At 43.1% G+C, this 25,083-nt stretch overlaps 1 protein-coding gene and 1 long non-coding RNA gene across 8 annotated transcripts in view; one reads left to right on the top strand and one right to left on the bottom strand.

The window, feature by feature from the left end:
* CUX1 (cut like homeobox 1) overlaps nucleotides 1-25,083 on the bottom strand; it is a 281,049-nt gene that overhangs the window by 248,060 nt on the left and 7,906 nt on the right. The window lies entirely within an intron of this gene.
* Nucleotides 1,578-21,240, top strand: LOC308066262. The gene is made up of 2 exons (XR_013929090.1): nucleotides 1,578-7,509; nucleotides 7,547-21,240. It is a non-coding gene; the product is annotated as an uncharacterized lncRNA (long non-coding RNA).

Here is a 25,083-nt window from a genome sequence, read left to right as displayed (position 1 = left end):
CCCCCAAAGCTACACACAAACCTCAGATAAATCTGTGAAACAAAATCTTTTCCTTCTGGGTACAGGTCAGTTCGAGAGTTAATTGACTTCTTCACACCTTGCTCCTAAGGGATGCCTCAGCCATAGAACAGAACGGAGGTCTGTGGTGCATATATATATATTTTAATTTTTTTAATATATTTATATATAGTTATATGAATGATCTGTGGCATATATATATATGTGTGTGTGTTGTTAGAGGATGCTGCAATTCAGAACTTCAAGCATGTTGCCCCAGAGAAGATCAAATTTTTTACTTCAAACACTACCACCACCCCAAAAAAAAAAAAAAAAAAAAAGAAGAAGGGAAAAAAAGAAAGGTTTTCAATGACATCAAGACCCAGACAGGATACCTAGTTACTTCTGGGCAACTGATCTGGCTTGGGCAGGTTTCCTCAACCATACGATCCAACTGCATTATTCCCCTTCAAATACACGCAGCAGCTTTTCCTTGAGCAGATGTTCTCCTGCAAGGTTCCAAGGAGCAACCCAAAGCCTTCATCACCTCCGGACCAGAAGCTTCCTCACGTTAACACCAGAGACCCAGCAAAAACACCCCGTGCGGCTGCTGGCACAGGTACGTGTTTTTGATAACATCAGGATTAAAGGTTCTCGGTAAGATTCAGGGTGTACTGTTCCGTACTTTTAAAATACCTATTATCGTGTAAAGAAAACTGTATTTCTGTAAAAGCAACCATAGGCTGTGCCCTGGGAACCCTCAGGATGAAAATGGCCAGGCTCAGCCCCAGATGGCACTGCCTATTGCTCCCCCGCACCTCTCGGCTACAGGAACGGTGCCAACGGATGCCACCAGCGAAGGCACACGTGGAACCCCCCCGCCAGCCCACCCTCCAGGGACCCCATCCCATTTACGCATCCCAGCACCTTCCCGACTGGGTCAGGGTAGGAGCAGGGGTAGCCCCTCGTCACCCACCAGCGCCCAGGGATCTGTGGTCACTGCCTTGAGACGAAAACGGCAGTGGGAACGTCCTGCTCGACGGGGCCGATGGACAAACTCCCAAACCGTTTCATTAATTCACTGAAAAAGAACACCACCGCACAAAAAACCAAACACACACACACACTCCCGAAACCTATGGCATTAGAGACACCCCAAAACACTGCTCTGTTCTGTACAGCAGAAGGCACTGGGTGGGATTTTTTTTTAATTTTTTTTTTTTAATTTTTACTTAAATACAAGCTGGAACGATCATATCTAAATCACCAACAAAGACTTAAACAAGATTTGATCACGGTTATTTGCAGAATATCCCATGACTGGCTGCTGCTGTTCAGGTAACACAGTCACAGCCTCCACATTAATCCCGCCATTCCCACCCCCCTTTTTTATATATATATATATATTAAAAAAGAAAAAATTGTTCGCATTTCTACAGAAGCAATGGATTTTATGATTTCAGGACAGACTCCAGGGTTCTCATTATTTTCTACAGGACACCCCGAAGCAGGAACTGACGAGCCCCCTCCCATGGCTGCCCTGGTGGGAGGTGGGCTCCAGCACCCACCCCCCCCCCTTTAACTCCGAGCAGCCTACAGCATCTCAAGGCACCGCCTGAGAAGAGGGAGAATCTGTCCTTCTCCCCTCACATGCAAAAATTAAGAGAAGGAATTTATCACTACGCTTTTTATAACCTGCTGTGTTGTTAAACTGCCACGCATTATTAGAATTTCAGAGAGATTCGATAATAGTTTTGACATAAAAACCCAGGTACTTTTTTGTTTTCGGGAGACTTGGAATGACAAATCAACCCCGCTGTCAGCTCAGCCTTGCCTATCTACTCTGATTTATTTACGTATTTCTGCTGTCAGCCAGCCAAGACCCGGGGAGCAATACCTGTGAGGGTGACCCAGCTGGCACCTTGCTGGAACGCGAGTCAGGAACGCTCTCCTCATCTCCTGTACCCATCCTTCCCTCCGCGCTTCCACATCATCCACGACTAAGAGCAAAAGAAACCGGTAAAGAAAACACACTGGTTTCTAAACCAGGTTTTACATACCGGAACGTTCATAAGGGACAGGTTTAGTGGTCACATTGGAGAGAGAATCCAAAGTTTTGTTTTGCACAAAGCCACCGGTCCTTTTAAAGCTGTTGTACCTCCAGGTGTGCTAAAGACCACCAGCAAGGAGTTAAAACAGCGATCAATGAGTTAAAACAGCGATCAGATTTGGCAGGGAAGTGTTATCAAGGTTGGTAATCGACATGTGTAAGAACCGGAGAATGATGGCAAAACCTAAACAAGTTGATCTCATTCTTCTCCAGGAGAACATAAAGTGGTCAAAGTCCTCCCAGAGCGCAAGGGTGCATTCACAACTGCATCAATAATCCTGTTCCTCGGAAAAACTAATTAAAAGACAAACTGGCACTAGTGAACTCTGGGGAGAGGTTTAATGATCCAACTTGAAGTATCTGGTTAAAGGAGATATTTTGTTCACAGCAACATCCCAGGTTTTGTGATCTTTAAGAATCTCAAACCTACATTCAAACATGGTATGATCCCCCTTCGTAATTAACTCCGGAGTGACTAAGAGTTTACTCAGTACAAAGCAGGAGCTATTTTTTAAACACTGTTTACAGGAAAGGTCATCAGGTTTATCTCGGTATATGGTTGCCCAAGTGACCCATACCCTTCCACTACTACTTAGTAACCGTTGCCCAAATATAAATGGAAAGGATGCCAGAACGTGGAGTATCTCCTGCTCCTTGTATCTGAACCAAGGAGTACAGTAAAGCCGAGCAGCAAAGGACAAGTTTTCAACTCGACTAGAAGGAGCACTGACAAAAAAAGGCGTCTTTTGTTTTAAAGAAAGAAAAAAAAAAATGGCACTAGATACACAGCACCTTGCAGGAAATCCTGCCAGATAGCATCTGCTATATAAAACTGGGATTTTTCACTGCAGTGACACAATTTGCATAAGTTGTCTTGAAAAAAAAAAAAAAGAATCTTTGAAAAAAAAAAAAAAAGTTATTCTACCTGGCCCAATGCACTGCATTTTGCTGGGCAAAGAAAAAAAAAAAGGATTGCCATGACAATTAAAAAAAAAACAAAACAAAAAAAACAACAAAAAGAAGGTGGCTTGGTTGTTGTGTTGTTTTTTTTATATACCTAATGCTTCATATTCCAGTGTAAGAATGCATTCAGTTTAAACTACAGAAGATAAAGAGAAGTTGGGAAACCTGTTTACATTTTTGTCTTTGCACAATCCTGTGCATTAGCAGGCCAGCAATAGTAACGAAAGTAACTCGTCACAAACAGTTCAAGCCTGCCAGCAACAAAAATTAATGGGAAGGCAAGGATTTTCTTTTGATGTTGGAAAGGCTCCAGTAAAAACTGGTTTGTACATGGGAACATGGTGTCAGACTAGAAGAGAATCAGCTTGTCTGACTTGTGGTTTTCTTGACAACATTCATCTTCTCTTGGCCTGATAGAGAGCAATTAGTGCTTGTCAGTTGAATCATGTGTTATTAAGATCATTCAGGCATTTTTTAATTATGATTACCTAAACAGACAGCAAAAAAAAAATTCTCAAGCAACTTTAACAATCCACTTCCTTTTCAGATGTTTCCAAGTCTTTTCTCCTTTAATGTTTTAAAAGGTGTAGTATTTTACCTGCAAAAACCTTAGTACCTTTTCCATTTTAAAACACATTAAAAAAAAAAAAAGACTGTAGCCTAAAATCTATGCACTATCACTTTATCGGATGCTGCCTCAGCAATGGTATTTTTTTTTCCAGTTAAAAAGCAGATCAGTCTTCTATAAACCTAGGAAGCTGCTCTATATGCCAAGACTTGTTTTAAAAGCTCTAAAACAATGCCCAATAGGTTTATAATGATACAGCATTCCTAATACATACTTCTTTCTTTCACCATCGCAGATTTAGAATCAGGATATGAACACTGTCAGGCATGACATCATCTTTGGGTGGTGTTTAAAACTCCTCCCCAATAAAATGGTTCCTTATCACTGACTTGGACAGTTTTTCCCACTGAAAAGAAAGCAAAAAGCAAGACAAGACTAGACATACCATTTCTAGTTATTTAAATTCCAGCTATCAGAGTAATTGGATTTTATAGACCTCGCACGGATGATGAGATCAGGAGAACTTTAGTTTTATGTCGGGGCTTAGAATACCGCTTCTAGAGCAATGCTTTTGTTTCTTCCCTTTGGCATTTCTCCCTTCTCTTTATCAGGGGATTTTTCAAGTTTCTATATTGACATTTCCTTTTTTTTTTTTTTTTTTGTTTAATCTTTTCCCCTCCTGCTCGCTGTAAACCTTGGCCCGCAGAATTTGCAAGCTCTTCTTGCTATACCATCTGCTCCTGTACAAGGCCAGCACAGCATCCATCAGGAACTGGGAAATTAAGGTCCCATTCAGTGGAAACAGCAATATCCCTGGAAGCCTATGAACCAGTCACTCTCAGTGCCTCCGTGAGTGGTGCATTTACAGCACAGATGCAAAAGAAGGGGGTTTAAAAGGAATACACATTTCCAAACAAACAGAGTAAATATTGAGCGTGCACATTGATTTTAATAGGCATCAAAATCTCGCTCCTAAAATGAATGATATTCAAGTATCTATTACCAATTCCCAGGAGTACATCTAATGAAGGATCCTTGAGGATTTTTCTTTTTGGAAAGATTCTTCACGTTCGTTTGCAGCAACAGCAGGAAAACAGAACAGTCACAAGATGTCTTTGCCTACCATCAATACTGTATTCAATACCATATTTAAGGGGGGGAAGTCTCATACAGGGAACAGCAAGTATTTTAGGAAGAAAACAGACGATAACAGCCAATTTCCTGGACTGGAACAGATGCGAGTTAATGGCACGCTTTCTAATAAACACCTAAAACCTTATTAAAATGGCAACCGGGCAGATGAAGGATGAAGGGACTACTTCGTGCATGCAGAAAAGCAAAAAAGGAATTCTTAGGATTATTTCAATTTAGATTTGGCTCTCTTATGGGCTCTGGTTCCAGGATATTATGTGTCTCATTCTTCCATTGGGAAGAATCTTGCAGACTAGTTCCAAAGTACCGTGGAGAAAAAAAGGAAATTACTCATTTTTGGCTGAGCTCTGAGCAGAACATTATTTGCAGGTTTATGAACTATTACGGAAATATAAAGGGTGAAAAAGGTAAAGCTGACCAAAAGAGTTAAATCTCCACATACTATTGCTGATCCCTGAGAAAGTAGGCAGAAGAGTGAAGCGACATCCAAGACTCTATCATCTTCTTAGGAAATAGTTTGCTGGCCAAGTTTATAAAAAGAAACCAGAGTTCGGCTTCCTAAATCAAAAATCTGAGTGAATCCTTTTGCTGCAACAGCTGATCTTTATCCAAAGCAACTACCATCATCAACATCAGATTGGATATATTCAAAGCATAATTAAACAGGTCTGAAAAAAGTCTCAGAAATGAGAAGAAACAAGAGTCCTTTTATCTTAGATCCAGCATCCCTTAGTAACAGGCTATTCTAAGGAATCTGATGTCCCCATTTCATTACTCAGTCTATGCCTACCTTTAATAACTTTTCTTACTCATGGGTGATACAGTATTTTTATACAAGGTTTGTCTTTTGTAGAACTTGAAAAATTTATATGTTTAAAAAAAAGATCATAGGAATAGGAATTTCTTGCAAGATGCTGCTTTAAGGTTTAAATAATTTAGGCCTATGATAAATACAGCTAGAAACACTGCACATGAAAGTTACAAAATTTTTTTTTTTTTTATTATTTAGGAAGAAACTAATGTTGGAATCATGCCTTCTACCAAAAAGTCATCAAAAACACGTATTCAGAACACTTGAGTCATTTAAGCACCAAGGATACTAGTGGGTATGAAAAGCAAGCCAACAACTTAGCTCCTGTAGATAGCTTCTAGATCAGAATGACTTCTCATTTTTGGTTCAGGCTCTTCTGCTTTCTACAAGAGGCCACACACACACCACGTTAAGATTTTTTTCCCATCTTTCTTACAGAAATTACCAACAGGATGTCAAGTACAAAAAAAAACAACCCAAAAAACCAAAACCTGTAAATCCTACAGTCTGTAATACTGCCACTTTCCCGTTCATTACCCGCCTTCAGTTAGTTGTTTAGTGTATTACTCATTCTTGTTTCTAATACTCCTCCTCCTCCTGCAGATAATCCACTGATGTTGCTGTAATCCACAAATACCATCAGTCACATCAGTTTGCGCTGCTGCTTTGAACGCTACTGCAAAAAACTCCAGTGTGCCACTTGGATTAGACCGCGACGTTCAGGCGATGACTTCGGGGCAGCCACCTCACTGCTCGTTTAGGAGAGGAAAATGCAAGCCCCATTAGCAGGTTTCTGACCAATTTATTAGACTTGCTCTCAGGGTATCTGAATACAGAAGAACTGGCAGCTCCCCCACTCCTGGAGTATCGACAGAGGTTAACGCTCACTTCTGATTATTTTAAATACACAAAAAGTAAACTCTGATTTTAATTCTGCAAAATCTGTAAAACTGCGCCCAGGTCAAAAATATCTATAATAAAAGAGCACTCTAAGAACAATTAATTTGATATTACGTGCTGATTTACCTGGAACAGAAAAGGACCTTAGCGTACAGATAAATATTTTAATTTACAAGTGAGGGGGAACAAAAAAAATCGCCATGAAGCTTCAAGCACTATTTCTATGATTTTCATTAGATTCACTTGGCAGCAGCATGTTCTTACCGTGGAAACCAACCCCCAAAAAAGTGAGGTAAGCAGAGATAACGGAAAAAGATAAGAGACATTTTTCTCCTCTTAGCTTACACACTCCGACCATAGAGGAGCTACCGCACATGCACGGCTCCCTTACTTAAAACTCCTCTGTACCACAACAGTGAGGAGAGATGCATTTAAGAAAATGTAATTATAAGACCACAAAGAACAAAAGAACTGACTAGAAGGCAAAGCTCTTACACCCGGTAATGCCTGTATTCGTGAAACAAAGGTTTCTGCGGGGCTCTCAAGTCAGGGCAGAACTGAACGTACAGTAAAAGCTGCACTGATGGAGCCATAACCACCACCAGCACACATACTCCCTGCAAAACGTGCACCAGCATCCAATAATTCCACGTCGATTAAAAAAATACATTAAAATGACTCAAAACTGTGAGCAGCTGTTTGTCACGCATTTTATTTTGAAACAGTGTTTTGTGAAGGTCCAGGCAGATTCTTTTTATTAGTCACTATGTGTCATTAAAAAGGAGAATTATTCTAGCAGTCCTCAAGAATTTTGCTGATTTTGAAGTATAGTTTCATTTAAAAAAAAAAAAAAAAAAAAAAAAAAGAAGAAATCTATATAAGCAAACTTCTCAGAAAGTACTGAAATAGATTTCAGAAGGTTTTTCCCTTCCTTCCTCTTTGTAGAGGACAGAAAGGAGAATCTGTGTATTGGGTTTGTCTGAAAATTTGAAACCCAATTTGCAAAAGGTATTCCTGTGAAAATTTGAAACCCAATTTGCAAAAGGTACTCCTGTTCAAATTCACCTGTTAACCAGCTGCAGCAGCTGGATGAACACATCTAGAAGCACTGCCCCAATTTGAAAACTACTGCCTTCAAAATAATTTGCTTACATATATAATTTATTTGCAGTGCCGTCAAGAGCAGCTCCAGTTCAGGCAGGCAGGCATACCTCGCTTTGCAGCCTTCTGGTAGGTATAATTTAGCAGTTTGAAGGGAGTCCTCTAACTAATTTTGAAATGTTAAGCACAACCTCTTGAAATCTAAAGGAAACAGTGAAGCAAAGATAATCAACACAAGTATTTCTTCCACAGCTGAGAATCATCCAACTCTAAATCAGCCCCACAAGAAAACTCTACTGCATTTTTACAGGAAAACTAGAAATTCAAGCACTCTAGAACAAATGGTCTGACTCTCTAAAAAGAATGACACTCTAAAGACACCCGACCAGCTAAAAATACAGTAAGTCTTCTGAAAATAGATGCCAGGCATCTTCACAGCACCCTGCCCTCCACCCTAACCCTACCCCCCCTCCTCCCATGTTACTGTAAAAATTTAGGCGGTTTTTAGGGGCTGAGACTCTCACTGACTTCATTAGGATCCACAGATGTTCTTAAAATCTGTTACAAAAAAGAAAATCAAGTAATTAAAATATCTGAGTCTGTGTTTCGGTAACAAATGCTTCTACTGAAAACTAAATTAATTCTAAGGATGACTAAAAGCCCTAAAAATTAAGAGCATGAAGCCTGTCACTTTACTGTATTTATATTAAAGACTGAATCACCAAAATTAAAAGATTACTGAGAGTTTACGGGAAGAAGCCATTACTTACTCTCACCTAGAAAATATCACCTAACAAAACCAAGCCTCCCGCTGTCAAAGAACAACCATCCATTGATTGGAAGCATCGTTTTATTCATTCCAAGATGCTACCATTTGAAAACATTTATTCCTGCATTACAAAACACAGAACTTAACTCACTCATCACTTGATAAAACCATTTAAATCTTTTTTAAAAGGGCTCTATATTAAAAAAAAAAAGAATTTCTAATCACGCGGCCAGATGAACAGTAAGAACAGGCATGAAGGGTTAGCAATTCTATTCACCGGTATGGGAGGATTCACTAACAGTTGGGCAGATATACAACAGTCAGATCAGCTCTACAGTTTATTTTTATAAAGAAAAAAAAAGCAAGGTAGAGGGGAAAAAAAAAAAAAAAAAGTTTCAGGGATTTGCTCCAGAAACAGCAAAGAGCAAGACCGAGGAAGTAGAAAGCCTGGCAGGGAGAACATGCCAGGTGGCAGAACATGCAGCGCAGGAGACACAGGGACATTAAAGGACCTCAGCAGCAAACCCCATTTTTCTAGCAGGTAGAGGGACAGCAGGAAAAAACAACTGTCATTTCCAGCCATAGGAAAAATGGGTAAAAAATACGCCACTGTGCTCTGAACAGGGTGAGCTTAATCTTAATGCACAGTTCCCATGAAAATTACAGATTTTCAGAAGGACAGGTTACTTTTACATAAAAAAAGCGGCTAATACAAAAGCCTAAATTGACCTGCATCACCATTACTCATTTCCACTGGCGGAAACTGTATTTTCCTTACTCAAGGAGGGAGGGGATTTAAAAAAAAAAAAAAAAAAAAAGACACTGAAGTTATTCTTTTCCTTTTCCCTGAGAAAAAAAGAGCAACTCTTGTTCTAAATAAGTATTATTAGAAAACAGATAAGCACTGAAGTGAATTACAGTTTGACTGGATAAGCAAAGAACACCTTTAAAAGACTGCACAGCATCAGAACACTATAAACAATTAATGAAAAAGAAATAGTTGATTTCTGGGAGAAAAAAAAAAAAGGGCACTTGTTCTCACTAGCAGACTTTCTATTTTCTTTTTCAGTTCCTAGGTATGGCTTACATCACACAAACTCCCAGATTATCCAATATTTCTTTCAAAAGTGGTTTGCTGCAAGAATCACTCATCTTCGTAATTAACACTATTCCCGTATTACAAGAAAAACAACGGGCAGATGCTTCAAAATAAGGCAGGTGGAAATGGAAAAACTGGGGCGGGGGGGGGGGGGGGGCGGGGATAGAACAGGGCAGGTACCTGTTGAATGTGCTGCAAATCTGCTGAGCCTTTTTTAAGTTTAAAACCAGAGGAGGCTCCCAGGCAGCTGTAGCATCGCATGGCACCTGCGGCGACGTGCCGCGAGAAACGGCCACGCCATTGCGAAGGTACCCGAGAAGCCTCTTCTACTTAGTGTAATCGATTCACAGGCATTAGGGCAGCGACAGCGTCCACTTCTCTGCAGTTCAAACGCGTCATTATACAAGATACAAAAAAATTGGATGGATCAAAGAAGAGGCAGGCAGAGCCCTCCTTCCCTAAGCTGGCTCACCGGCTTTGTAAACTGTCTTTTTGTGGTCAAGTTGAGGGTAAAAGCTCCACCATGTGGGAGAAGCTCAGCACTAGCCCAGGTGAACGCAGGGTTTACTCTGTGGTGGATCCACAGAGCATCGCCCTCGCCAGCACCACGCAACAGCCCAACCGCCGCGGCATCATAGCCAAGGCATTCCGGCCACGCGGAGACCTGGAGAAGGCTCCTGCGGCTCAAAAGCTACGAACACCCCATGCTATTTGTTCATTAAAACACAGTGGCACTGCAGTGGGTACCCCCGCAGCATTAATACCTGTCAATTACGAGAAGGAGGTAGCTCAGAGTACCTCCTATGCCTTTGTGTTGTGAAAGAGTAACTTTTTCCAGGACCATGAATAATACTTGGTGCTCTATGACTGAAAACAGTGAATAATCGCAAAAAAAAAAAAAAAAAAAAGGAACTGTTCCATGTTACAGCGAAGGGACAGCCTGCCAAAACAAACATATTATGGCTGCAAAGGAAAGTAATGTGTCTGTAATTTTAAACTCTGTCCACTTTAGTAGTTCAACAAGTTTTTCTCTCAGCCAAACAACCCAAGCGGTAACATACAGCACAAAAACTGCACGGACCGACCGGTAACATGTATGTGTGCAGTGGTGGGGAGCAGCAGACAAGTCAAATAAAAAAATTCCCATCAAATCCCATGATAAATCTATCTTCAAAGCCCAATACAGTTATGCTAAACAATATGCAATTAAATATATATATATATCTTAACAGGAATACTATCAAGTCTTTTATTCTGACAAGTAGTCCCATAATTCATCAGCAAGCCAAAAAAAGGAAAAGAAAATACATTGACTGAGCACAATATTACAAATAATATTACAAAACACTGACAAGGTCTCAGGATGGCATTTACACCAACAAGAGGGAGGAAGCATCAGAGCCTGCCTCAGAGCAACCCATTTTGAAAGCGTACCTTGCAAGAAAATAATTGGGGAAAATATCTTTCCTTTCAGAATTTAAACATATTCACGACAAGTTTTTTTAAAAACAAGAGCCTAATCAGCATACAGGGACTGGGGTTTCAGCAGCGACTACTGATTTTGCAGGTGCTTTTCAGTAGCCCTGTTTGAGCAGCCACTCTGTTTATCTAGTTGATTAAGCACGTGTGGGGAAAAACAGGCAGCGCTGGCTGCCAGGGTGTGCATTCGGCAGCCGTGCATTCCGCAGCCGTGCATTCGGCAGCCGTGCATTCCGAACACGCTGCCTCACGTTGCCCAGCTCCAGGCAACTGGGAACTGACTCAAACCGCAGGCTGACCACCTCCCACCCTTGCTCCTTCAGCACACACGCGGGACCATCAGGTGGGAGCCCAAGGGCCGCTGTGGGCAGCAAAAGCCATGAGACAGCACAACACAGAACGGTAATTCCTAAAAGGACACACTTGCCCTCCGCCAGCAACCCCACGAACACAGCACAACGAAGCGGTGCGCGTGATCTGTTTTTAAGAAGGTGGCTAACAAAGATGTGGTAGATTGCACCCTGAAGGGGACAGCCAGGAGGAAGGCACCCGAGACCCCTGCCCAGGCCCCCCAGCCCCAGCCTGGGGCACGCAGCAGGTCACCCCCAGCTCCACGGCACAGCCCCCGCCTGGCGCTTGGTGCCACCATGTCCCCCAGGCCAGGGCTGCCACCCAGGGAGCGCTGCCAAGCCACAGCGGGCAGGCGGGGGTGACTCCCCAGCCCAGGGTGGGATACAACCCCCCACCCAGTGTGGGATACAACCCCGAGACCTGCTTGGCTCGATCCAGACACCAGCACCCAGTGCTTGCTCCCCCACCGCACGTGGGGCTCTCCAGGCTGCCAGCAGGTTGCCCGCGGACGATGGGACCCAGCTGTGAACAAGCCACCAAGAGTCGGTCACATGTGGCCAAGGGGTTGGCAGCCAAAAAGCCCTGCTCGGCGTGCGGAGCCACTGAGGTTCCCGGGCAGATCGGGACAGATTCAGAACGTTTGGAGAAGCCGACGAGAGTTTTCAACGCTGACATGACAAGCTGGCCAGGTGCCACCAACAGCAACGGCGGCTGGGGGATCGCACGGCACGGGCGAGCTGGGGGTGCGGAGGGGAGGCAGCCCAGCACCACACCACCGCTGAGCCCCCCCCAAGCCCCCCGACATGCCGCGTGGTGGTCGGCTACCCCTGCACAAAGCCACCCCAAACCAGCCCTCCCTTTCAAACCTTGTTCCTAGAGCCTGACCCAGGCGCTAAGTAGGTTGATTTCCAAGTTTTTCACATCCAGTTGGATATTCAGCAGCCTGGGTGGGAAGACGGGGAGGAGGGATAAAAATCAGCCTCTGTCATCGCTACCGAGAGCCAACTGGTGTACCCACGTAGCCAGTTGGCACTAGCCAGCCATATCTCCATTAATCTGAATTTATGCTAATTCTGTCACTCATCATTACCCGTCAGTCACTGCTGAACCAGCTCTCTGGGAAACACCCCAGTTAAGCTCTATCCTTACCGAGGAAGGATGAAAATAAATTTTAAGGACTCTTTTTTTTCTTAAATAAGGCTGAAACAGAACTTAAGTTCTTGAGGCGGGTAGAAAAGCACTGTATGAATGAACGTATCATGCGAGCACCAGCTCTTCCAGGGACAAGCCATCTTTTCAACACTAAGTCAAATATTTTTAAATGCCCATAAGCTAGGGCTGATTTTACCAAACATATTGCTCCCAACCTGCCTGTTGCAAGACTCGCCTACTCCTAGTGTCAAGCCACCTCAGCTGACCAAACCAGGACCAATGTTAATTTTGAGCTGGGTCGCACTCCCAGCTCAAATCAGCTAGTGGCACTGCATCATCCACGTACGCTTTAGGTGTCTTTGTTTTCAAAGTGCAAAAGATCATTTGACAAAAGCTTTCACAAAGTCACACTCAATTTTAGATTCCCTTTAACCTCCACATGCCTCCCGTGAGTTCCTTCAAGGCATGAGTGCCCAACTGCCCCCACCGTAACACGTCGCCTTCCACAACATCCCACCCACCCTTAACACTTTTTACCTGACCAACAAGGAACAGTTATGTACCACTTTACTCTTGGTGTGCTTACAAACATGGAGAGTCAACAACTCATCAACAAAGGCAGAACTACCCTGCTCCAAAGCTGCTGACAAATGGGCCAGACCTCTCGTGACCAGCAGAAAGGCCTTCTCCTGCCTCATTCCAGAGCTGGTGGTGATGGACCTGCTTCATCGTAAGGGTACTACTCGTCAGACTTTCCTTCCCATTTAGTAAAACCTGAACTCCTCTGTGTTAAAAATATAAATTTTATCAAGAACGTTAACTGAAGCATTGATGAAACTTATGGGGAAAAAGCCTGCAAAACATAAACCATTTACATGTACAAAAAACCTGTGCGACTATTTGGATAAAATGCTAATGCCTCCATGCAAATGGACTAGGAAGCATTCAGAGATGCATAAATCTGTTTTATGTCTCATCTCAGGAATTATCATTATGTCAGTATCTGCAGTGGAGCTGAAATGAACTCAAGAGACGCACAATGTGTCGAAGTCACCGGCAGTACTTCCTATCGCAGTGAAATATTCGTTTCAGGTTTGACATCTAAATACTGACTTACACTGATCACGCATAACTGTCAGATGTCTGATGATCCCAGAACAAGGCAATATATCCATAATCCTTCATGTCAGCGGCCCATAAGTTTTGGATTCAAAATACCAAGTGCTAGGGCATATTTTATTTATATGCTCAATGGCTATAGCGCATAATCTTGTCATTGTTCAAACTGCTTAATCCGTCTCAGCATTTAAAATTAAGTTGAAAAGAACCACTAGTGCTTTTAACTGTCCTTAAATTACATTAATTGCGTTGTTAAGCACTTTAACAACCTTATGAAGGAACCTAACTAAATCACTGCTCAAAAGTAAGTCTATAACTTCCACGCACAGAACGGAGCTGTTGATATCCCCCGACTGCAGAACGAGGATCTCCCACACACTGGCGGATCAGAAGCAAATCACAGCAGAGGCTACTTTCACTATTTGCCCAGGCAATGAGCTATGTCAACACCAGCCACTCTAGCACCAACATACTGTATGCATGGAGAAGCACGGAGAGCACCGAAGTTATGCTGTCATGATTCTATTTACGCCCTGTCCTACGAGCAAGCAACTGATGTCATACGCCTGCATACAACAGAAACAAATTCACAACCTAGAAATTTCTGCTGGCGAGGGATCAACAGGCTGTAATGAGTACTGAAAACAAACTAGCCAGCCTTTAGCCAGAGCTCACTCATCTCTGCTTGAACTATTACACTCGGCTGAAACTTCACCGCTTCAGCTGCAAAGATGTCATTGCCAGCGTCAGCAGCAAACCCCTGCAAAGCCAGGGTCGGTGACCAGTATCTTCAGATTTTTAGACCTACAAATTCCCTTTCTGGCATCTGCTTTCCACATCTCGTGTAACTGAAGAATACGTACAGGTGTGGTGGTCAAACAGCTTGACAGAAATATTCTTGTGCATTATAAATAAGCATGCCTGTACCGACATGCAGAACACTCGAACTTGAACAAAACGGCAGCATTTTGCTGACAATCCTTATAGCAACAACAGGCAGAAGTTGAACTAAATACAGTTCAGATCATTTTAAGAATAGCAGTTATACATCCAGAGATACCTGATATACCCAGAAGAAACAATGGAACGAAATAAAGAAATGTGAAGGTTTCAAGCCATCTGTATATATCTGTACCGGGTATCAAACCATCTGCATTATATTCTTAGATCAGCTAAAGCAAACCACTGGCACCAGTGCCAAGCTTGGCAACAGAGATGATTTGGACCGCCACCAACGAGGATGAGCTACCATGCCTTTTAGAATAAATTTTGTAGCAAACACCAAAAGGGTTGATCAACACAGATTATCACAGCTACAACAAGCCAACTAGTTTAAAAAACAGTATCTGCCATCCCACAGGATTTGATTTTATACTTGCACGGTAACACTCTACGCCTAAAAAAAGAAATTAAAACTTCTTGCTATCCCTGTCCCACAGGGAAATGGCTCAAACCGCTCCCAAGGGTTTTGTACAGCGGGACGAAGCTCCTGCACGTGGTGCCACCGAGCCCAGTGCCTCGCACCAGCTTGTGCATCCAGGTGGACCAAAACGCAGCAGCGCACGGGTGACGTGGGCAGCCAGGCGACCAACTGAAGCCTCAGTAGCATTTTGTGAGGCACACGTGCCTCCTGGGAAGGTCTCCCAGTCTGCTGTGGGACAAGGCTTGGCTTCGTTCATCTCCGGCACAGAAGAGGCCAGCAGCACCAGGCGACCCACGCTCCTTTACTCTGCTCTGACTCCAGCCTCCATCATTCCGCAGCACCCTGCTTCTCCCGGGAAATTCCATCTATCCTTTGAAGTCTAGCCTAAATTTCAAAGGCAAAAATACCAAAATATCCTTGAGGATAAAGGTGCTGATGTAAAGAACATTGACTAACCCCAGTAATTTTATTTTCATATTTTAAAAGGGCCCAAAAATAACTATTCACCACCTTTTCCTCTGCTTGAGATTCTGAGAACAACCCGCCTACCAAAAAGTCTTATTCTCTTAGCGCTAAGGATTTTGCATGGGTGGAACTCTTTAGCTAAAAGTGATGATAAATAACACCTCCTCAATCCTGCAATCTCCAGAAACAGTTTACAAGAATTAATATACTAAGTTGATTTGCAAAGTCGAACGAGAACGCCCCAGCCCTCTGAGGTCCACCTGAACTAGGCCAGGTGAGGCATCGAGATGGAGGTAGCACAACACAAACCTCAACTCTCTCACTTATCTTCTATCCTCTGTACCTTCGCTGTCACAAAGAGTGCATATCCCCTCCATACGTTTTATGCCTGCAGAATTCCCAAACGTAGCGTAACGTCACCACAACAGAACGTACTGGCAAGTCACCCATCACCCATCACCCCCCCGACAGCTTCGCAGGACCCTCCACGATCCTGGGAAGTACAAGATCAGCCCCAAGTTGAAGGTACAAACCTCTGATGCCAGATTTTTTTTTTCCAGTATTCACACAGCACTTAGGTGTTAAATCAGCAACATTAAGAGCGTTTGTTCAACCTTTTGTACGGTTTATACACAAACCATGTGAACTGATAAAAAACAGTGTCTAGAAGCAGCAAGAACTTGCGTGCACGTTCTTCCCCACTATAAACCTGCCATACCAAGAAGAGGCCCCCACACACCTCCCATCTGTGAAATAGGTAGAACATAATTTATTTTCAAAAACTTATGCACTTAATGCAGAGCACCTTCTGAAGTCTCAAATTAAAGGTATTGAAAAACAGCAGAATAATCTCCTTTCCCCAATAAAACATATTCGCACTTTAAACTATGCATATTGTTTAACTCTGTTAGGAATCCTATTATGAGAAACTTATTTTATGAGTCTGCCAAAAAGGATGGTTACCAGAAGCGTAATCACAGTAAGCAATAAAGGCTGACATGGAGTATATTTCTAAGCAATTATAGCAGGTGTTTTAAAGGCATAAAGCTACAGAGTTATAAATCTATTTAGACTCACAGACATGGAAAAAGTAAAAGGCTACCAGAAGGTTCAAACCCTCACAGCAGCTGAATATTGTTCCCCTTCCCCTGCAGACTGCAGCAGCTACGCAGCCATCCCCTATCAATTTCTGCAAGTCAAAAGAATACAATATTAAGCACTGAGGTACAACGACTGTTGAAAAATGAATGAGGAGCCTTCAAAGGAGGATGCAGCACAGATAGATATATATATGTGTATATATATGCTACAGAGTTCAGAAAAATACTGCCACTTCAGGATTGCTAGAACTGTTTCAAAAATACCCTTTTCAATCTAATGAAGTCGAGTCGCATGTAATATCTCAGACTGGATGAAGACATTTTAAATCAAGAGTCCGATATAGGGGAGCGTCTACCAAAAGTAAAGCGCTCTGGAAGTACAGCACTGTGGATGTGACAAGTCCTGTTCAGCCCTTACAAAAACTTGTACACGAAACCTCTCTGCAACGCAGAACTGGTGGAAGAAATTCAGGGAGAGCTGACTTGCCAATGTAACACGTAACTTTACAGAACAATTGCCGGTTATCAAAATTGCATAAGCCAAGAGACAACACCAGCTATAAATATGACTACCAGCTATTCCACACAACCCAAAAGCGTCCTGCCAAGCCCTCCTTCATGTTCTCTCTCACACAGACAAAGGCCTCAAAGCCATGGGACATCTGCCAGGGAAACAAATGAAGTTAAAAAACCAGAAGAACATGAACATGTACTAACCTAAACTTGCGTGTTCTTTCTTCCCAATTCCTCCCCCAACACCTCCCCCTACAAAGAAGTCGTCTCAGTTTACAGTACTCTTTTTCCTTCTCCCAACCAGTCTTAACTCTTGGACCCATGTTTTAAAGTTTCCCTACCTTTGAAAAAATAATGTTCAGCTCTTAAATGTTTTGCCAGATCTGGACCACACCCTGCCCTCTCCCAAAATCTTGGTTGTTTGTCTCCTATTGCACATAATCAATTATAGCACTTTCAGGTTTGTATTTTGCATGGTGGGAGCTGATCCAGAAAGGAGATTGTGCTTGTGTGAGCTTGTGTGTTTACACAAACATACACACACTCACACACCTTTAGAGCATTGTTTTGTTTCTACTGAACTTTAAGGGATTTTCCTGAAACCGAGTTTTTCACTCGTAAGCAGATAGCACTCGATAGAACAAAAGTATCTGAAAAATTTCCACTTACCGGGTCATGCTAATCACTTAAAACATGAAAAGAAAAAGCAAAATCTCTGTCATTCTATCACCATAAGAACTGGGTATCAATCGTAAGCGGTAACTACGGAAAAACGCAGACACCCAGCAGGAATCTTCAGTTCCACTATACGTTTCGCTCGCCCCGTTCTGATACCCGGATTCAGTGTCAGCCACCAGCTCTGACGTTTGACAAAAAAGGGACACGGCAGATTGCCCACCAGCCGCATCATGTGCTGCCAAGTGAGAAATACAAGCTTGGAAACAGTCTCGAGATTCCAGCCAGGACAGCGAGGCTGGAAGCATCACACAAGTGACATAACGAAGCATGGTGGGGAGAGGCTGCAGGGGACGTGGGAAGTTATTGCATGAAATAACTCCGTCGGGCATGCAAAGGAGCTGTTTTCAGTACCGAGCAAGACAACTTCATCATTTAGGATTACCAAGAAATAACTGCAGTTTTCTTCCTTCTGATTTTTCCTTTTTTTTTCCACTAAGCCTGACTGCAAAATCCCCTGAACTACCTGAACCTGAGTTTTCCAACATTGTTTTACTTTCCTGTGAGAGTCCTGCTCCCAATTTTTCTTTATTAGCTACTGCAAAGCAACAGCCATCAGCTCTCACTCAGGATCACCCTGAGCCTAGTTCACTACTTAGGACTCCTACAACACTTAAAAAGAAAGTTTACATCCTATGAAAGACCAGAATCATCTTGTTAATTTGTTTGTTAGCTAGCATAACAGTGTGAACACCACATGTAGACAACTAGTCCATTTATCTTCAGTTTTCAGAAGACAGACATTTTATCAGCACATCTGTTAACACCTCCCTTCAGAAAATACATTTCATCTGCCAGCAAACAAACAGCAAAATAATGTGTCATATCTGGAAAACGAGGGAAAGAGAGAATCAGGATTAGCTTCAGAGTGCTGTAATAAAATAACAATCATCAAATGCTGGAACAGGCGATGCTTCAGCCCTGCGCCCGCAATCTTGTGCTTACTTTTGTTACTCTGCAATACCTACGCGCGCCGTCATGTTACACGGAGATTCTCCCCAGTGCTGCTGTTGAATAACCAAAGAAACATGGTGGTGACAAACCCGGCTTGCGAGGGGGATGGCTGGTGGGAAAGAAGGCATCTCACACAGGCTGTGCTACAGCCGGATGATCCCAAAAGGCAAGTCAGCTACAAGGTGGGAAAGGAAACCAGAGCACCCAGCGGAGGTGGCGCTCCTTGTCCAAACCCTTCTCGAGTCAAGCAGCACCCCTGCAACCGACTTTACCCGCTCATGTAAATGACAAGGAAAAAAAATGCAACATTCTGTTATCTTTCTGTTTAACTTTACATTGCAGCTGCTAGGCGGGTTCTCCGTTTCAAATGCAGGAGCACAGGAGAAGGAACTTTGACCAGCAAACTACACAGGAGCACTTTGGAGTGAGGCTTCCAAGATGCTGAAAACATTTTTAGTAAAGTCCATAAACTGTAGTTCTAATTAAGGATTAAATTTGGAGACTAAACACCTCTTTATTTGAGGGCAGGGAGGCTTAAATCTTTTTGTATTAATGCTAAGCTATATCATCCGATATTTTTGCTATGACCAACCTATAAAACCTGTCAGCTTCACTCAGTTTACACAGGGCTCTAATTATGTTTAACTAGAATCTGAATGATCTAATTACTTAACATCTTACAGCACAAACTACTGAGGACATCTGGTTGAGCAACTGGCAAAGGAGTCAGAGAAATAAATGACTGTTCTGTACCCTGCTCAGGACCCCTGCAAACAGCTCTCCCACCAGACAGGCTCATTTTTCCACCCCACCTGAAGGTTCTGCCAACGGGAAAGCAGCACTGGGAGAACAAATCATCCACCGGTTCAAAGAGAGTAGCTGGGTGAAGAAAAACTCTGAGGGCCACAGGTAGGATGCCGGGACTTTGAAGAAGTTTTTCATCTGGCTTTGTTCTTCGTCGGGTGGAAACCCAGATTGTTCTCTTGCATCTCTGGGGTCTTTCTCCCAGGGTTCTTTAGAAGCTGAGAAACGGAGGATCGTCACAAGCTCTGAAATGCTAAAACTGATGTTCAGGTTGGCTACATCGGTGCCAGAAGGATGCCCCTGCACCTGCAAGCCTTGAAAGATTTTAAAACTTTTTAACCATTGCAATGGTGTAAGGGAGCAGATTTTAGCCAAACCAGGGAAAACCACTGGGGCACCGTTAGGTCAGTCATACTGGGAGCACTAAGGTTAAACTGGAAAGAAGCTGTGTGAGCTGAAGGATGGGGCTTGGCCATGCAGCACTTGGCTTAAATGGTTTCCGTAAGGTCAGTCTTGGTCAGCCTTTCCCCCGGCCTGGCTGTGGGCCAGGGTTGAACCGTGCTACACACCCAAGGGCTCTTCAAAGAAAAAGGTGCCCGAAACACTGGGAACTGCTGCCGTGCCCCGTACCATGTGGCCGTGCCCCCCTTTGATCTCCTCTCCCTGCACCCACCACACGCCATACCCAACAGCTTACCCTGATACGGTCAAAGGAGAAATGAAACCTAAAGGTTCGGGTTAAAAACCCAGTTAAAGCTGCCGTTTTCCGTCTCTCTTCTTCCTTCCCGAACAGATGGAAACCAGCAATAACCATCTGCGTAAAGCGGCAGTAACTGTAAAGCACAGTAATTCCACAAAAATACACTAACGAGGTCAGTTAAGTGTTTCTCTTAATTGTCTATTGCCCGTGACCTTTTTCAAAGATTGCAGATGAAAAACAAAACCAAAACAACTTGTGAAAGATCCTTTGGCACCTTCGACAGCGGCAGGGTTTGATCCTGCATGGTGGGGAAATGCCAGTTTGGGAATAACGTTCTGCCTTCCCAGATTGCCCCCCCCCCCCCCCCCCCCCCCGTGCTGGAGCGCCCCTCGCTCCCCTGGGCAGAACGAGGTAGACCATCCAGCCGTCCTCTTCCACCCCAAAACGTGGTTCAAGCCCTGAACCAGCAGTAAAACTAAACCATTCCGGTACATGCGATGCAGCAAATGTTTTGGAATCCTTCATGATCAAAGCTACTCTATTAATAAACTTATATTTTTATATTCCTTGCAGCTGAAAAATCCAATTAAAACATTACAGTGACCTTTTAGCAGGGAACTAACTACTGTCACCGGGAGGATGAAGTATCAGAAGACACCCTAACCAGGGTTCCAGCAAAAATGGCACAGATACTGAAAGATACTGTTACAGTTGTTGTACTTCAGTCACTGGGGTGGTAAAGGATGGCCTAATTCAATAGGAAGATCTGAGAAGCTTTTATTAGGTCTCCAAACTAGTGTAACTGACAGTTAAACAAACAAAGTGTCATGCCTTAAGTCAGCATTTAGAAGGTAAATTTATAATGAAGAGCTGACAATCAAGAAGCCGTACAAAGAGGCTGCTGCCAACCGACAACCTTAACAAAAAAAAAAAAAAAAAAAGAACAAACCCTAGCTGTAGAATGAAAATTTCTTACCACTGAAATTAACTTCACAATTGGTTGGTAAAATTATTATAGCAAATAAATAGGGCGTAAAAACACCGTGATATATGACTACATTTTGCTGTGACATATCTAGAAGCAAACAAGATAAAGAGCAGTGAATGCCCAAAAACAATAGAAGTAGGTGTGTTTTTTTTTCAAACCAGGCATGCCTACTAGCTTACCAGCTTCCACTTAATCTGTCTGTACAAAACCAAAGTTCACTTTGAAAATGAAAAATAACACATGTACCCAACATTTCCTGACACCGGGAGCTTACACATTTGTTCAGGCACTCCAGAAGAAAGCCTGCAGCGCCAAACGCCTGCCTGCCATCACCTTTCACCAGCAAGGGTCCCGAACGGTATCGGGAGCTGCAGGACTGTGGGACCGGAGCACAGACAGCACCTTTTAGGACATCAGGAGAACTTGCACTGCCATGAGCAAGCAGCGCCCAGCGCCTGCTGTACCCCCAAACTAACTTTTTAGCTCTCGCAGTAAAGTTAATTTTCAAAAAGGTGGCACGTATGTATGCTCTGGAGCATAGCGACCACTTTCTAAGATCCTGAAAACAATCTGAACTACTACATTCTTCTTCTAATCCTAGTTAAAGTAGGTTTTCACAGTTCCAATTTTAGCCTTCAAGTTCTATTTACAGGTCAGAAAATCCCAGATAGTGACATTAATCAAGTTTTACTTAGCTTGGCACATTAAAGAAGGAACTATTCTCAGGATATGCCAGGATGTCTCAGATACTAACGGATTTTTATTTGCTATCTAAAACAAGCTGATCACGGCACAGTGTGTGCACCCTTTTAATCATCCGTGCTGTATTTAAAATACCACCCCAAGAAAAAAAAAATAAAAAATAAAAACCAAACCCCACACAGTTCTAGTATCACAAGTTGATGGCATGGAGCACAGCAAAGGGCTCAGGAAGAGAGAAACGGGTATCAGAAGTGGCACAGGAGCCAGCAGCTTTGCAGTACAGCTTTCCCATCATGGGACTGACCAAGGCTCTGCCTGCACATCCCTAAAAAGCCTGAAACTAGCTCCTCCTCGCGAGCACAGAAACGGCGAACGAGGTTCTACACATAAAACCCAGAGCATGGCTTTGTAAGACAATTTGACTTGATTCAAATCCTGATCTTAAAAAAAAAAAAAAAAAAAAGGGGAAACAATCTCCAGTCCTGCAGGGGTTAAGGACTGTCAGTAACACAGCACCCACAGGGTCTCGCAGGATCAGAAAACTTTCTTGGTTAGGAAAACACAGAAAATAAATTCTCACAGCCCGATTCTTCCCTCCTGACTGTCGCACCTAACACTTCTTGCCTCCTGTGCAGCAAGAGCACAGCAGCCCCCCGAGTTTACCCCACCAAGCCGCACGTATCAACTCACTTTTGAAAGGAATGAAAAAACCATATTCTGTGTTCAAGCAGTAACTGTGAGTATGAAGTACATTTACTTGAGAATATGGGGGGCAGGGTGTTGTGAACGGCAGTGGAGAGGTGAGCTGAAGACACAACATTTAGCACACTGCCCTTGTCCAAAGAATTTCGATAGCACGACTCCATGCCAAAGAAAACGTGCAGAAACCTATAAGCAAAAGAAAACTAGAGCTCCTGAAACAGACAGGACAGAGCTGGAAGAAGGGAAGGGAGGACCGACTGGTGTAGTCACAACTTTTTTCTTTTCTATTTTTTAAGTCTATGAAACACTTCTTGCACTCACAGAAAAAAAATTCAGGTTACAATGGCGTTAAGCAACTCGGCACGGAGGTCCCTCCACAGAAAATCAGTTGCAAGACTTCAGTGGCTCCTTGTTTGTAAATGTTTAATATTATCCCATCTCCACAATTAATATTAGAAAAGCAGCTATGCTCATACCAGACATACCAAACCAAAGTTAAGTACTATCAAAATTAACGCATGCAGCAGAAAAATAGATATGTAGTTTGCTGACAAAATTAACATTATCATATTTCAGCTCATAGACAAAGGGTACGTTTTATTTATGCCTGAAAATGAAGCAGACATCCTTAAGTGATAAGATGATACAAATTTACTTTGACATGCACATGCAATAAAATGTGTAAATGCCCAATAAAAATAAGATGAAAAATAATTACAGACAAAACACAAGTATAAATGTTATTGAGCTATTCTGACAACATTTGTATTAGACATCAATGAAACAACAAGAAAAAGAATTAAGTTGATTAGAAACATGAGATAAAGGAAGAAACTGAGAAGCCGCTGGACTAGCACGCAGAGATTCATCTCTATTCATAACTTAACCGTGAGCCGGGTTAGAAAAGGCAGCTCCTTCCCACCCAAGCTCAGAAGACTACGACTACGCATGTGTTGAAAATTAAGCACATGCAATAATGCTTACTGGGTCAGGGCCCTTGTGTTGTGCTAAACAGGGATAAAGCTTATTCACCTTTGCAAAGTTCACCGAGCTGAGCACACCAGACCTGCTCACAGCGCTGGTGGGCAGGAGCGGTGACGGAGCAGCACCTCTCCAGCCTCATAGCTATTCAGGAGGCAAACCCATGCAGAATGAGTAGGCGATCAATATTTCTGATGGCGCAAGTAGACATCTAAATCATAACCTCTAACCCCGCTGACAGTTTTAGCAGGCTATCGATGCTTAAGACTAAAAAACTTGAAGAATTTGAATGGAAGCTGCTGTACGAAAAAGTTTCAAGCCACACCATCATATATCTTGGGTGAATAAAGAACCTCAGCCTGCAGGTCTAACACCTTACATCAAATCTGCACTGAACATATGCCTCTCCTTCGCCATTCGGGGGGCTTGCACGCTGCCATGCACAGTCCTTACAGCCTGGATAAAAGCCCTGCTGGCCACTGAGGATCCTCCTCCACCTGGAGCGCAGAGGCCAGCCTGTCCTGAAGCAGGGAGCTGGTTCAAACCTACCGCTGCAGCTAGCTCAGGACTACGATGCAACCACAAACTGCTGAGTATGCAATCCAACATTCCTATCGCTGGGTGCCTATAATGTAAATGGGAAGCAGCCTTTAATGTACAGAGAAATCCGAAGGGAAACCTGATAAATCGCACGTCTTGCCTTCAAACAGTGCCCCACGGAGGTATATTTTAAAAGAGTGTGTGCATGTACGAGTAACCCCAGACCATAACTTTTTCACCATTTGCAGGGAACTTTTTCTGCCAGTGATGTGGTACCAACCATCACCAGGACACCCAACCGCTCAGCTCTTCTCCCATGTTCATTTCTGTGGACATGGCTTCCAGCAACAAGCCTGAAAAATACCTACAAATCAACAGTAGCATATCCTCCACTTAATCCATTTAAAAATAAAGCTAACAAAGGTGTAGAAAATGGAGCAACTAAGTCTTATTTATCCACCATACAGAGCTAAGTAGTAGCAAAAAGGAACAGTAAGTGCTAACTCACAATCTTGTATCTCAAAGTGCTCTCAAAGAGGGGTTGGAAGCGCTATCAGTGTTTCCCAGATGGAGAAGCAAACCAGCAGAGGCCAAGCAGACCCATGGCAGAGCTGAGAACAGGCATGCTTCAACTGCTAACCACACAACTCAAACTCCCGACTTACTTCGAAGTTACTACTACCTAGCCACTGTCACTCAAACTGCATCCGAACCAATGAAAGGCTCCTTACACCTGTTCCAGTCCCCCTCAGCATGACTGCCCCAAGTACGGGCTCACAATACATATGGATTTTTGATGGGCTGATGCATACCAGCTGAAGCTTACCATTTGGGAAAGAGAAACCTTTTGTTTTCCTTAAAATAGTGGATCAGCAACTCCATGCAACCTCAAATACCTAGTAGAG

Source organism: Falco punctatus (genome assembly GCF_963210335.1).
Source record: "Falco punctatus genome assembly, chromosome: 1".
NCBI classification, from domain to species: domain Eukaryota; kingdom Metazoa; phylum Chordata; class Aves; order Falconiformes; family Falconidae; genus Falco; species Falco punctatus.
This window is presented reverse-complemented; position numbering and strand designations above follow the sequence as displayed.